The sequence below is a fragment of the Dasypus novemcinctus genome, chromosome 13 (genome assembly GCF_030445035.2).
Source record: "Dasypus novemcinctus isolate mDasNov1 chromosome 13, mDasNov1.1.hap2, whole genome shotgun sequence".
Taxonomy (NCBI): domain Eukaryota; kingdom Metazoa; phylum Chordata; class Mammalia; order Cingulata; family Dasypodidae; genus Dasypus; species Dasypus novemcinctus.
In genome coordinates, this window is record NC_080685.1 from 23,060,283 (window position 1) to 23,075,690 (window position 15,408).

Consider the following 15,408-nt stretch of genomic DNA (forward strand, 5'->3'; position numbering starts at 1 on the left):
GCCAAGAGGTGCCCGTGGGCCTTCGGGAAGGTGTCCTGGCCGTTTATAAAGGCCTCTGCATATAATGTGTAAAAGCTGCTCCCAACTCCCCCCAACCTTCTACACGCAAACTTTTGCTCCATCCAGGCTTTCTAGATGTAAAAGGGTTGCTGAGCTATGATAAAATAGAGTTAGAAAATCACACGTCTTATAATGCTCATTTGTTGAAAATTTAAAAATCATAGGAAAATGTCTTCTGGAAAAGACTTTGAGATGGAATTTGACTGCCTCTGGAAGGGACACCAGGAGCGACACACATCCAGGATCCAGGCTGGTTCTGTGGGTTAGAGGACATCGAGGAGAAGGCTGAGAAGAGGAAGAGAAGAGAAGGTTCTATGCCAGACTGGTCATATTTAGAAGATCCTTTCATATTAGAACCATTATTCTGTGTGTGCATTTTATTCCTGACAACTCTATATACTTGACAGTGCTAAGCAGTTTTTAAAACTATCTTCTTTTCTAGATGTTCCTAGATGTTATTAAGTAACATTTAGGATTTTTTTTGTGATTCTTTTTACCCTCAGATTATATTCCACGGAGGGTATGTGCTTAGAGTAGTATGTTCAACATTTCTTGGATTATTATTTTATTATTATTATCTTCTATGTGATTCTATTATGTATGTGCTATATAGGTTCATTTCATTCTGTTATTGTTCAGTTTTAGGCCTTTTCTCCCCCAATGTTTTCAAATGAACACTTTAAAAGGTAAAGCATTAACATGGTTCAAAACTTAAATATATGGGGAAGATCTTCTCAGAAGTCCCATCTACTTCCCTATCTCTTCTTTATTGTTTGCACTCATCCCTCTGTATGTAACCAAGTTTATTTCTGAGTTATTCATCCAGTATTTCTTTTATAACCTTAAAAAACATTCAATCCTATGTGTATATGTAGGTTGCATGTGTGTGCTGTTACTTCCTGCTTCTCTAATAGAAAATGTGCACACTAGATGTATTCTTTTTCACCTAGGTTGTTTTATTTAACAGTATATCCTGAAATTATTCCATATTAATTCAAGAAGTTCTTCCTCATTTATTTTTTTACACTTGTATATAGTGTCCCATTGTGTGGATATACAATGGTTTGTTTATTGTCTCTTTGAAGGCATGTAGATTAATTTCCATATTGTGCTATTGCAAGTGATGCTGCAAAGAACCACATTGTGTGTGTATATGTATATATATGTATATGTATTTTTAGAATTTGCCTTCAGAATAAGAACCTCAGAATTGATGCTGTCAAGATCACATTATATTGGTTTTCAAATATGCATTGTGTGTTCATTTTTAGGAGACTTGGACACAGTTCGAGGGCTGGAAAAAGAACTGAGTTATGTGAAAGAACTTGAACTCATGGCTAAGAAAGAAAGGGAAATTCAGGTGAGTATTCTACTCAAGCGTAATTTCTAAATTCCTATTTCTTTTTTTCCAAAATAGTTTATATTTAAAAGAGGATAATTCTTTAATATCTGGCTCCAAGCTCAACAGATGCCTTCTTTCTTTTTGGAGAAAAATCTAAGTCGTTTTAGATACTCATTAAGTCACCAATGTCCTCTTGTTTATGTAAATGGGGAGTTTTAAAACTTTTCAAGTGCTAAGACAACTCAGCTTTCTCGCTTCATTGCTACTTGAAATAAAATACTTATAAAACCTTTGCCAAAAAAATTAAGTGCTGTATAATTGCTGCTTATAATTAAAAATTAGTTTTAGGAACATGGAACAAAAGAAATTTGAACATGATTAATAAGGTTATTGATTACTAATATGCAATACACTGTGGTATGTGCTTAAAATCTGTTAGTGCTAATGCTCTTGCCATTATACAGGGGAAAATGTATTGACCCTGTTTTATAGGTGAAGAAGCAAAAACACTGGCTTAAAATAAATGGGGTGAGAAATGCATTATTTAAAAAATGCCCAAGCACGTGCCATGTCCTGCAGCAGATAATTTTTCCCACTTTCATGCTTTATTTCCAGCAATAGAGTTTTCAGTTAGTTCCTTAGAGGAGGTCTTTAGGCCTTACAGAAAATCTCTTCTCCTTCTGCCTTCCCTGAAGGGCCAGTTCTGTGTCCAACATTGATGTGGAAGAAATGTTAGTATAGAGTTATAATTTAAAACTAAAAGCCTTTATGTTTGTATGAGATCTATTTAGAAGATCAGTCAGTGTCATTGGTTCCTAAATTATGTTTAGCCTGCTAGTCTGTGTAATTTCCAATTTCTGTTTGTTCTATATTTTTGAAGTAATTAGATCCATGCTGTAATACCCGTGTTCATATTTGTGATAGAATTATCTTATTGCACATCTGATTTCTCTATTCATTACCACATCCTCAATAGCAACCTCAGGTTATGTGACTGCATTTGTCAGGGTACTCCAGAGAAACCAACCTGATCTACATATATTTAATATTATGAGATTTATTATGGGACTTTGCTCATATGTCTCTGGGAATTGGCAAGTTCAGATTTTGTAGGGTAGGCCACAAGTTTGGAACTCTAATGAAGGTTTTGGATGAGTTCCCCAGGAGAAGTTGCCTGGTTGAAGTAGAGCTAGAAATTCTCCCTTTGGACTGCTGAAATCATCACTTCTTTTAAGGGCTTCAACTGATAGCATGAGACTTCTCCATTGTAGAAGGCAGTCTCCTTTGTGGATGGTAGCTATAATCAGCCATTGGTACAATCAACTTACTGAAGATTTAAATTCATAAAATATCCTCACAGGTAACAATCAAACCCGTGTTTGCTTAAGCAAACAACTGGACACCATCTCATTGCCAAGTTGAGACATGAACTTAACCATCAGAGTCTGGACAGAATATCAAATCAGCGACATTTCCTTAAGCCAAACCCTAATCCATAGCAAGGCTCTAAATCATTCTGTTTTATGAAGGAAGACAGAGATGAGGAAGCTACAAAAGAAAAGTTTAAGCTAAGAGAGGTTGGTTCTTGAGTTTTAATGAAAGAAGCTGTCTCTAAAACATAAAAGTGCAGGGTGAAACATCAGGTGCTGATGTAGAAGTTCCAGCATGTTATCCAGAAGATTTAGCTAAGATAATTGAAAAAAGTGGCTACGCTAAACAACAGATATACACTGTAGATGAAACAACCTTCTGCTGGAAGAAGAAGCCATGTAAGGTTTTCCTAGCTAGAGAGAAGTCAGTGCCTGGCTTCAAAGGACAGGCCTACTCTCTTGCTGGATGCAGCTGGTGACTTGAACCTGAAACCAAGGCTCATTTACCATTCCAAAAGTTCTAGGGCCCTAAAGAATTATGCTAAATCTACTTTGCCTGTGCTCTATAAATGGAACAATGGCTGATGACAGCACATCTGTTTACAGTTTGGTTTACTAAATATTTTTAAATTTTATTTTAGTTTTTAATTAACTTTTTTTTAAAGTTAACAGATCACACAAAATGTTACATTGAAAACTTGAGAGAGGGAAGCAACTGTGGCTCAATTGATTGGGCTCCTGTCTACCATATGGGGGGCCCTGGGTTCATGTCCAAGGGCCTCCTTGTGAAGGCAAGCTGGCCCATGCCCACAGAGAGCTGGTGGCCTGCACCTATGCCCGTGCCGAGCTGACAGCCCATGCCCGTGGAGAGCTGGTACAACAAGGTAATACAAGAAAGGGAGACAAGCAGACACAGAATAATGCACAGCGAATGACACAGAGAGCAGACAGCAAAGAAGCCACAAGGGGAAGGGAAATAAATAAAAATAAATGAATCTTTAAAAAAAAGAAAACATGAGGTTCCCATATACCCCACTCCTCATCCCCCACCCACATCATTTTTAATTAGATTTTTTTTTGAAAATACATAGGTCACAAAAAATGTTACATTAAAAATTATGAGGTTCCCATATATCCCCCACCCCCCCACCCCACTCCTACGTCAACAACTTCTTTCATCATTGCAGCACATTCATTGCATTTGATGAATACATTTTGGAGTACTCCTGCACCACATGGATAAAAGTTTACATTGAGGTTTATACTCTCCCCCAGTACATTCAGTGGGTTATGGCAGGATATATAATGTCCAGCATCTGTCCCTGCAATATCATTTAGGACAACTCCAAGTCCCCCAAATCGCCCCACATTACATCTCTTCTTCCCTCTCCCTGCCTACAGCAACTACCTTGGCCACTTTCTGCATATCAATGCTACAATTTCTTCCATTACTAGTCACAGTAGTTCTTTGGTAGAATATCAGTAAGTCCACTCTAATCCATATTTTATTCCTCCATCCTGTGTACCCTGGGATGGTGATGTCCACTCCACCTCTATATTAAGAGGGGCCTTAGATTCCACATGGGTGATGAATGCAATTCTCCTGCTTCCAGTTGTAGACACTCTCAGTTCCCAGATGTGGTGGTTGACCATCATACCTTCCTGTTAGTTGACCTGGGTAAATTGACCTGGGTAAGTCCAAAAACCAAAGAGTAGGAGTTGCAACTCTGCTGAGGCTCAGAGCACAACTGGCATGTGGACAGTCCAGAGATTCAAGTCTCCTGAGTATACACCAAACCTAGCGCCAACCACATGTTCAGTAAAAGTGATAGAAGAGGCATGTGTAGAAAGGTCACATCTGAGTTCATCTCTATCACACTCAGGAAAACAAATTCCAAAGAAGAGCCCACTGACATGGCACTAAATATTTTAAGCCAACCATTGAAAGCTACTGCTCAGAAAAGGATTCCTTTAAAAAAGTTAGCAGTCTCTGACAGTGCACCTGGTACCCCATGGCTTTGATGGAGTTGTGTAATGAGGTGAATTTTGTTTTCATGCTTGCTGATACATCTGCTTTGCACCCCATGGATGAAGGAGTAATTTCTTCTTTTGAATCCTATTATTAAAAAATATATTTTCTACAATGATAGGTGCCATGGACGGTGATTACTATGATAGGTCTGGGCGAAGTAAGGTGAAAACTTTCCGGAAAGGAGTTACCACCATTCTAGATGCAATTGAGAACATTCTTAATTCAGGGGAGGAGGTCAAAATATCAACATTAATATGAGTTTGGAAGAAGTTGATTCCAGTTATAGTGGATGACTTTGAGCACTTCCAGACTTCAGTGGAGGAAGTAATTTTAGATGTGGTAGAGTAGCAGAAGAATTAGAAGTAGAAATGGAGCATGAAGATGTGACTGAATCTTGAACAGCAAAGAGTTGCTTCTGACTGATGAGCAAAGAAAGTAGTTTCTTGAGGTGGGAACTACACCTGGTGAAGATGCTGTTAATATTGCTGAAAAGACAAGAAAACATTTAGGATATGACATAAACTTAATTGATACAGCAGTAGCAGGATTTGAGAGGATTGCCTCCAATTTCAAAAGAAGTTCTACTGTGGGTGAAATACTATCAGACAGTTCACATGCTACAGAGAAATCTTTCATGAAAAGAAGAGTCAATTTTAAGAGGTGGCCTCAGTGTCCCTTTTCTGTACCCAAGATCAGAAGAAATTGAGAACTAAAGTAGGGGCAGATAATTTGGTACTCTGCCAGCTTTGTTACTCATAGAGAGACATGATGTCCAAGGCAAGAGGGCCTGTTAGACAAACCTCAGAATTAGGTAGCTTCCTTACCCAGTCACAGAAAACATTGGGCCATGGCAGACCCCATCCTACATGGTAAGGAATATCATACCTTCCCAGAAGCAATGGAGAAAACAAGCTTCCTGTAGACCCCCATCTACCAGGAAAGTGTGGAGATGAGTAAGTGTGACTGATTTATTCTTCCCTTGTGTACAATTAAGATAAGTCTCTCTAACTTCCTGAGTGAGTGAAGGGATGGAGAGAGGTCAGGAGTTACACTAATTGAGCTCTTTCAACAAAATGGAAACGTTAGGATAGTATTTATTCCTACCATGCTTCCTAGCCTAGAACCATTAGGTAGCTTCATGTATTAATATTTATAAATCATCATGAACCCACTCAGTGATCCTATAAACAATGATGGAATTAGAAGATAAAACTATAGGGAAGATAGTTGAGTAGTCCGCCAAAGAGGTGCTGATGCAAAATACCAAAATCTGTTGGTTTTTATAAAGGGGATGTATTTTGGGTAGAAGCTTACAGTTACAAGGCCATAAAGAGTAAGTTACTTCCCTGACCAAAGTCTTTTGCCACATGTTTGAGTAGGATGGTTCTCTGTGAAGCTTCCGTTTTTCTTTTCCTCCTAAGGCTCCATGGTTCCAGCCTCTTCTGATTTCAGCTATAGGCTAGCCTAAGGTTCATCTCTCCCCAGAGCTTGTATTGTTCTGGGCTTTCACAGCTGCTCTGCTCCTTCTACCATGCCACCTGTACACTATCATGTGAATGGCAGGGCTCTCTGGGGCTCCAGCTTTCAAAACTAAACTCTCTGTGTTCTTCTTCTGCATGTATTTACTTCCCTGTCTTTGATTGAGCCTCCATTTATATAGCCTAGAAAATGGGTGTTGGGGACTCAAACAGATTTGCTTAATGATACGGTCAAAGAAAAGCCCTAATCTTGATTTAATAAAGTAAAAGTGTAACCTCTGAATCTAATACAATCTAATATTGCCCAGAGGAACAGACCAGTTTGCAATCACAATGCAATATCTATTTTTGAAATCTATAAACAGTACCAAACTGACACAATCGTTAATACAGAAGAAATAGTAGGTTCAAGTAAGACAAAGTCTGGTATTCCTAGAAGAGAGAAGTCTGCTGTGCCTAGAGAGTTTTGAATGAGAAGTAAATTGGCAGTATTGAAATTGGTGAAGTAGACAAGAATCAGATAAAAAGGCTTACTAAGAGAATTAAATGTATGCAATCATTTATTCTACTTGGTTTGTAGTACACATCCAACAAATGTTAGCAGCTACTGTTATTATGTTTATTACTGAATTTGTCATAATAAAGTATTTGGTTGTTTCATGGTGAAAATGGATTAAAGTTACAACACTGAAAGTTTAAAGTAAATGGTAGGAACTTTAGATAAGACTTCTTAGATGGTGGCATGTTCTTGCATCAGGAAATGTAATGTGTGTCTTAGACAACCAAAGGGGTGCTGATGCAAAGTACAAGAATTTTCTTGCCTTTTATAAGGGGTATTTATTTAGGGTAGAAGCTTACAGTCACAAGGCCCTAAAGAGTCCAACTCAAGGTTCCATAAAAGGTAGTTCTCAGCCGATGTCATTGGCCATGTGTTGGAGCAAGATGGTGGGTGATATCTGAAAGGGTTCAGCCTTCCTTCTTCCTCTTAAGACTCCATGGTCCCAGCTTCTTCCAGTCTCAGCTATAGGCTAGTATAAATTTCATTGTACCCCCAGGGCTTGTTTGTTTCTGGGCTCAGTTTCTCAGGTCTCTTCACAAGTTCAGCTATAGACTATCATGCTCATCTCTCTTCATGTGGCCTCTGCTCTGTCTAAAGCGCTTTCTCTCTTCCTCAGTGTTCTTCTTTTCTGTATGTTTACTTCCATGTGAGTATCTGTCCAGCAAGGGAGTGGGGACTCAACATCCTACTAATGTGGCTAAATCAAAGCCCCAAACTTAATTTCATCAAGTAAAAGTGAAATCTCTGAATCTAGTACAATCTAGTATGCCCAGAGGAACAGACCAGTCTACAAACACAGTCCAATATCTATTTTTGGAATCCATAAACAATACCAAACTGCTAGAGTTTGCAAGTGTGGATCCTCAGTGCATACATATTCTAATTCTATCATTTCTTCATCTATTAGTGGAAATACTTTTATAAAGAAACACTTGATCTATTCTTGTATCTGCTAAAGGAGAACACTTGTTTTAAAGTATCATAAACTCTTGAGTTAAACACATTTGATACATTTTACAGTGTTAACTCATATGTAGGCCATCATTAAATTTACTGTTACAGCTTCCCATAAAACACCCTTTGGCACCACACTGTATAGTTTATAGCTTTTCTTCAATAGAGCACTATCATGTTTTAGTTTTCATTTGCATTACTGGTGATAGTAATATGGAAAAAACATTTGCCTAAATATTAAGATGTAAATATGGCATTGTTTCCTCTACCCACTGACATCAGAATTTCATTTCTTCTTTTCACAGATGGAACTTTCTGGCTTACAGTTCATGGTGGCTGTGCAAGAGGAAGAGCTGCAGGTTCAGGCTACTGATATGGAGTCCCTGACCAGGAACATACAGATTAAAAGAGACCTCATAAGGGTCTTTCAAAGTGTTTTAAAAACTATTGGAAATTATCACAGCTCAGAAGACCAAAATGGCATCTTCACACAGTATTGGGTACATTTAGTCCTTGACCGGTACTTACTTCATTGCTGCACTATTAGTTTGAGTTTCTTGATATCACCACATTCTAAGTGACTTCACCTTGCTAAGATTTCAGAAAGAAAGTGTCATTATTGTCATATGACTTACCAAGATCTCCCTTGAACACAAAGCATGTATTTCAGGAGCAGTTTCTTATTTTCTTTCTCTTCTAATGAGTAATATTTTTATCAGTATAACTTTTTAAATTTTTACTCTAGTATCTGCAAATGTAACTGGTTGATCTTGAAGACATTCCAGCTATGGAGCATCTAACCCAGAAAGTATTACTTCTTTAGGAAAAAGTTCTTTCAGTAGAATCACAGAATCAAGAAACTTCAGGAAACTAAAGACAATAGGCAAAATTGTGGGGAGGCAAACTTTATTTTTATTCTGAAATAGGCAATGAAAAGGCTGTTGATCTCAATTACTTATAAAGTAGTCAGTTGAAGATATTTCATGGAGAGTATGTACTCTGAAATTTCCTACCTTGGTCAGCAGGGCCCAGAGCTGCCCTTATCATGACATTTATAGTCTGAAAGGGAATAGCAGCTGCTTTTGAACCCACCATGTCAGTTGTCCCACATTCTCATCCATCAGGCATCCCTTTTTCAACTGAACCCTTCTTGTCTACCTGAATTTAAATACAGTCAAACCAATTTCAATTAAAAAATAGTAATAAAAAACCAAAAAGGGGGAAATCCCTGCCTTTTCCTCAGAGTCCTTTGTAGCTGCTACCCCATCTAGCCTTTCTTCAATGCCAAACTTTTCAAAAAGAGTTGCTTGCCTATATTCCTTCTCTCCATTCTCATCTTTGTCACTTTTACCATTCCTCTCCCTCCAATCTGGCTTTTAGTACTAAACAGTTCCTGCTGGGTATAGACTATCAGAACACATCTTCTTGATTGTATTTACTACTACTCAAGGTGAGAGATGTCTGTGATTGATGGGTTTTTTCCTCCTCCTGGATAGTGAGTTTTTGATAGTATCCCCAGAACCTAGAATAGAGTCTGACTTGTAGAAGATGCTCAGTAATTATGCTACTGTTTATGTTTTCTACTACCCTTCCTTCTTCTTTTCCCCTATTTTCCTTAGTCTCTTTATTCTGCTTCCTCCTCTTTGCTCCCATGTTTGAATTCTGCGTTATAGAGTTTGGAAGGGAGATATATAATGAATGTGTCATTTCTTTTGAAAACAGTAATACTCTATAGAAAGTCCAAGTAATAAAATGATGGGCTTTTACCCTCGTAATAAAATGCTAATACATCCTTTCAGTCCTTTTCTCAGGATTAGCTGTGGCTTCATGTTTAATTTTCCCATATGCATGTTGCAGTTTCTTTCCTCAGTTGCTATGATGTTGGAAGGACTGGAAGATGAACAGAGTCAGCTCAGTCAGTGAGGACTTACAAGCAGAGAGGCAGTTCAGTAGCAGGCTCATGAAGTTCCATGCCCATCCAGAGAGGTAGGAGAGTGACTACGCTGTTTTTCCTTTTATTCCTCTTTAAGTGAAGATACCTACCATATGGAGGCAGGAGAAAAAGAAAGCAGAGACAGTACTGGAGCTACTCACGTTGTCATTTGTTGTGTGGATCTCTGAGCTTTGATGTCAAAATCACCAATGAGGAATAAGTCTTATTTCACATAGCTGATTGCAGAGATTAACTGAGTAGTTATCTCCAGTCTCTTAAACCTCAGGTGTAGTAAGCACTCAGTATATGTTCCTTTCCTTTCTCTGCTCCATGCCATGCTAAACTCTGTTGTATTTTAAGAGTAAGGCTATAAATGAGCACTGATGCTGGGATGATATTTACTATCCTGATGAATGTATTTCCTTCTACCACTTGGTTTCAGTCCATGTATATATTAGAACTTTCTGGTTCATTTTATATCCCTTCTCTTTCCCCCATCCCCCTCATTTTGCCTTCCCTCCAAAACCCCCTTTTGCCTTTCCTAATTTTTTCTTTTATTACTCAATTTCTCCTAGTCTCTTGTTGGGTTTAAACATTTTTTTCTTCCTATTTCAAGAGAGTGAATGTAGAAGAAAGATATGATTGGACTACTTGATGGTGTTTTTAGGAAAAAACCTCTGAATCTTTGGTCTCCATGAGTCAGATTCCTTTTCAGAGCACTGTCAAGTTTGTTAACAAATGAGAAAATGTTATCTTTAGTGGCAGACTTGCTTGGCTCACTCTTGCTTCAGTTAGCATTTAATTTTTTCCTGCGTTTTAGTTTATCAGAAAGTAAAGCACTTAGGTAAGTAACAAAATTTTTCTTATGTGGGCTATACGGGTGTGAGAGAATTCTCTAAGAACTATGATTTCATTTGAGAACTGGCCCAAGATCTACCATGAAGTCAGGCTTTATAGAAAGGAGCAGGCCTTGCTAATCCACTAGCAATGAACACAAGTGCCACAAGAAATACCACATTCACTTATTGTGTCCTGGAGAACAATTACTTTAGAAAGTCTCATGGCTCAGAGTGTACTGATGGCTTTTAGGAAGGCTTGTGTTGATTGCTAATTATTTCTTCCATGTGGCATATTCAGTTGGCTCTAAAAGAGATCGAGTCTGCAGTTGGAACTGGAAGGTGCCCCAGAATTATGTGGTTTCCTAGAACAAGTTCTTGGAAGATTCCTGACATGCTTAAGGAGGCTTGAGGTCCTGGGCACCATCGGAGGTGGGGAACTGGAAAGTGTGCCAGTTAGTCACGAGCGTGTCTTCTGAGCAGACTGTAGCCCAGGATGGAAAACCTTGTTTGCACTCACCAGGGAGTGTGTTCCATGCCCTTAGCAGGTTAATTGGTAACTTACTAAGATAGATGTGTAGAAGTAGCACCAATCACAAAGTGGAACTCATTTTAGATTACCTATATCTCACTCTATTTATCTATGTTTAAATTGGATAGTAGAGGCTATGAAAAGTACTTAAATGCACATTTAAATCATTCCATTTTAGTTTTCCCAATTACACACATTCTTTTCCGTAGTCACTCCTCATCCCCATCCCTTTTTTTAAATGAAATTTTTAATTTTTTAAAGCATAATTAGATTACATAAATGTTACATAAGAAATATAGGGGATTCCCATATGCTCAGCTCGCCTACCATATTTGTCAAAAGCACTTTCCCTTCATTGTAGTTTCAACCACCCTACCTTCTAATCCTCAGTGTTCACTTCATTCCTCCCCCAACACTCACCCCAGTTCCATGGAGAATCCAATCCCCCCTCCACGCACCACCCAGCCCAATAGCATCACTGTGCAATTGTCATACCCATCTTCTGTTCACCTACATCCATCCCCTTTATCATAGATTTTGTCCATGTGTGCATTGGCTCACAACTTTCTTCTCCCTTTTTGTCTCTGCTAAACCTATCTTCCAGACTTTAGCTCTGTGAGTCTGCTCAATTTCTTTAATTCATATCAGTGAGGTCATGTAATAGTTGTCCTTTAGTGTCTGACTTGGTTCACTCAACATAAGGTCTTCAAGATTTACCCATATTATCCTGTGTGTTAATACTGCATTCCTTCTTACAGCTGAGTGATATTCCATTGTATGTATATATCACAATTAGTCCATCTGTTGATGGACATTTGGGTTGTTTCTTTCTTTTGGCAATAATGAATAATGCCATTATGAATATTGGTATGCATGTATCTTTTCATGTCCCTTCTTTCAGTTCTTCTGGGTGTATACCCGAGAGTGGGATTGCTCCATCATGTGGCAGTTCTATAGCTAGCTTCCTACCCAACTGCCAAACTGTGTTCCTCAATGGGTGTACCATTCTACATTCCCACCAGCAGTGGATGAATGTTCCCATTCAGCCACATCCTCTCCAATGCTTATAGTCCTCAATTTTTTTAATAGCCACCAGTCTAATGGGCATAAGATATCTCATTGTGGTTTTGATCTGCATTCCCTAATAGGTCATGATGTTGAGTGTCTTTTCAGGTGCTTTTTGGCCATTTATATTTCTTGTTTGGAGAAGTGTCTATTCAAACCATTTGCCCTTTTTTAAATGGGTTTTTGCCTATTTTTAAGGTGTAAGATTTCTTTATGTACAATGGGTATTAGTTCCCTATCAGATATGTTATTATGAAATATTTTCTACCATAGGGTAAGCTGCCTATTCACTTTCCTGACAAACTCCTTTGAGGTGTAAAAGTTTTAATTTTGAGGAGATCCTATTTATCTATTTTATCTTCCATGCTCATGCTTTGGGTGTAAAGTTCATGAAACCATTTCCTAATACAAGATCTGGAACTCTACATTATCTTCCAAGATATTCATGGCCTAGGCTCTTACATTTAGATCTTTGATCCATTTGAGTTAATTTTTGTATAAGGTGTGAGATGCTGTTTCTCTCTCAGTCTTTTGGATATGGATACTCTCTAAGCAACATTTGTTGAAGGGGCCACTCTCTCCCAGTGAATGGGCTTGATGGCCTTATTGAATATCAGTTGACTGTACATTCAAGGATCTATAGCAGAACTCTCACTTCAGTTCCATTGGTCACTATGTCTATCCTTTTGCCAATACCTAGCAGTTTTGACCACTGTAGCTTTCTAGTATGTTTTTAAAAGTATATATTTTTCATTTTTTCAAAAGATACCTAGATTACATAAGCATTAAATAAAAAATAGACAGGATTCCATTATGCCCCACTCCTTACTCCTCTCACATTTCCCACATTAACAACCTCCTTCATTAGTGTAGTACATTCACTTCAATTCTGCACAGTTTTGTAGGTTCTGGCAAGATTTATAATGGCCTGTGTCTGTCATGGCCATGTTATTTAGGATAATTCAAAAATTTAAAAAATACCCCATGTGGCTCCTGTTTTTTTCCTCTCCCTTGTCCCAGAACTTCTTGTGCCAAGTGCCTTTATATCCATGATAAGAGTTCTTCCATTGGAAAAATTATGTCTACAATAGAATAATAATAAGTCTAGTTTAGTCCATAGTTCATTACCCATCCTAAGGATTCTGGGATGGTGATATCCACTCCACCTCTAATTGAGAGGGTGCTTCAATCCCACAGGGCAGATTCGTGGGCATCTCTTGCTTGCAGTTGTAGACTCTCTCAGTTCCTTGAGATGTTCATTATCTATTATTACTTCCTTCTTAGTTGTCCTGGGTGATTCCATTGACCTGGAGTGTAGGTATTGCAACTCCATGAGATGCAGGGCAAGTCTGTTTAAGCTGAAGATGCAACTAGAATATGACCTTGAATTAAAGGTTCAATGCAGATCAGCAGAATATCCCTGTCTACATATAATAACTTGACTTTAAAATGCTGTTTGACCTAATGTAAGGGGGAAATGGAAAGGAGAAATGAGTTTATATGGCTACGAGTCTCTAAAAAAGAGTCTGGAGGTAGTCAGAAGGATTGCCCTTATGCACAACTGAGCAGAGTCTAAGAGACAGATAAAGTAGATACAACCCCAGCTATTGGTTCTTTTGAGGGATAAAGAGACCCACGGGTTCTATGGTCATGGCAGATGGGGTTCACTGCCATATCAGATGGCCCTTCTTTGGAGCTGGTGTTTCTGCATGATGGAACTGGACTCAGATGGGATCTCTTTTCACAAGACTTTCATGCTACTTTACTGGAATTGTAGTTGGTGCTGGGGTTTAAGATATATTTAGGGGATTTGAATCTCTTGACTGACAATATGATAGCCAGGCCCTGAGCCTCAACAGACTTCATCTCCTACACTCTGATTTATTGGACTTACCCCACTCAGCTAACATGGAGTTGAAGAAGGTCAACCACCACACCATGGAGCCTAGAGTGCCTACAACTGAAAGCAGGAGGATTGCATACAGTATCCATGTGGAATCTAAGCCCCCACTTGACATAGATGTGCAATGGACACAACCAATCCAATGTCCACAGAGAAAATGTGTCATTGGTGTGGGAAGGTTGGCCATGGTGGCTGCTGGGTGCGGGGAATGGGAGGAAGAGATGAGGTGGGAGGCATTTTCAGGACATGGAGTTGTCCTGGGTGGTGCTTCACGGACAACTACGGGACATTGTAGATCCCCCCAGGGCCCACTGGATGGAACGTGGGAGAGTGTGGGCTATGATGTGGACCATTGACTATGGGGTACAGCGATGCCCAGAGATGTACTTACCAGGTGCAATGGATGTGTCATGATGATGGGAGAGAGTGTTGCTGTGGGGGGGGGGGGGGGTGGGGGGGTTGAATGGGACCTCATATTTTTTTAATGTAATATTTTTTTAAAAAATGAATTTTAAAAAATCTCTTGGACATACATCTATCAAATCTCGTACTAATTATAATTTCATATAGAAGGGTCAGAGAGCCATGTGTAGGGAAAACACAACCAAGTCCAAGTCTGTCACACTGGGGAGCATAAATTCCAAAGTAGGGCCCACTGGCAGGGCACCAAATTCCTGAGCTACCTGCCCTGACTATAGTGTCTGGATAGCTCCAGAGTCCTCAGGAGCCCTGGTATTTGAGGCAATATTTACTTTGGCAGTCAATGAGATCCTGCTGAGATGTGCACAGATGTAAACTCTGTAATGACCTTCCAACTTTGAAATCTTTTATTCATATGAACTCATTTGACTTTTTCTGTACCCCCTTTTGTTCAATGTCTTTCTCCATTTGCATTGAAATTTAAGTTTCAACGTTTGGAGTTTCAATTTCAAAAGTAAAGTTTCATACAATATTAGTGTAATTTTCCATTTTAAAAGTAATGTCAGCAGTATCAAGGGCCCTTCAGTGGTCCATGCTCTTTCTGTAGTCACTGTCCCTGTTTCTTTTCTTACTCTTCTATTAGAGAACAAGGCAGCGCTTCCCAGGATGGGAATTCAATATTCTTTCGCTTATTGTGTGAAACTCCCCCCATGCCTTATATATATGCCCCAGATGAACCTCTTCCCATGTATTCCTGATCACTGACACCCCATGCCAATGTTCCTCCCCTGTCATAGTTGTAACTCTTCTGTGATCCAAAACTTCTTAAAAAATGAAGCCAATAAATAACTAAATACAATTAATAAGAGAAAGAGATAGATAATATGATAGTTTTCAAAAAAGAAAAAATTACAAAAAACTTTA

At 38.8% G+C, this 15,408-nt stretch overlaps 1 long non-coding RNA gene across 1 annotated transcript; it reads left to right on the forward strand.

Moving 5' to 3' along the window:
* The first annotated feature begins 244 nt into the window (after positions 1 to 244).
* On the forward strand, positions 245 to 8,232 carry LOC131273134 (uncharacterized). The gene is made up of 3 exons (XR_009180296.1): positions 245 to 369; positions 1,332 to 1,420; positions 8,101 to 8,232. It is a non-coding gene; the product is annotated as an uncharacterized lncRNA (long non-coding RNA).
* Positions 8,233 to 15,408: the final 7,176 nt, after the last annotated feature.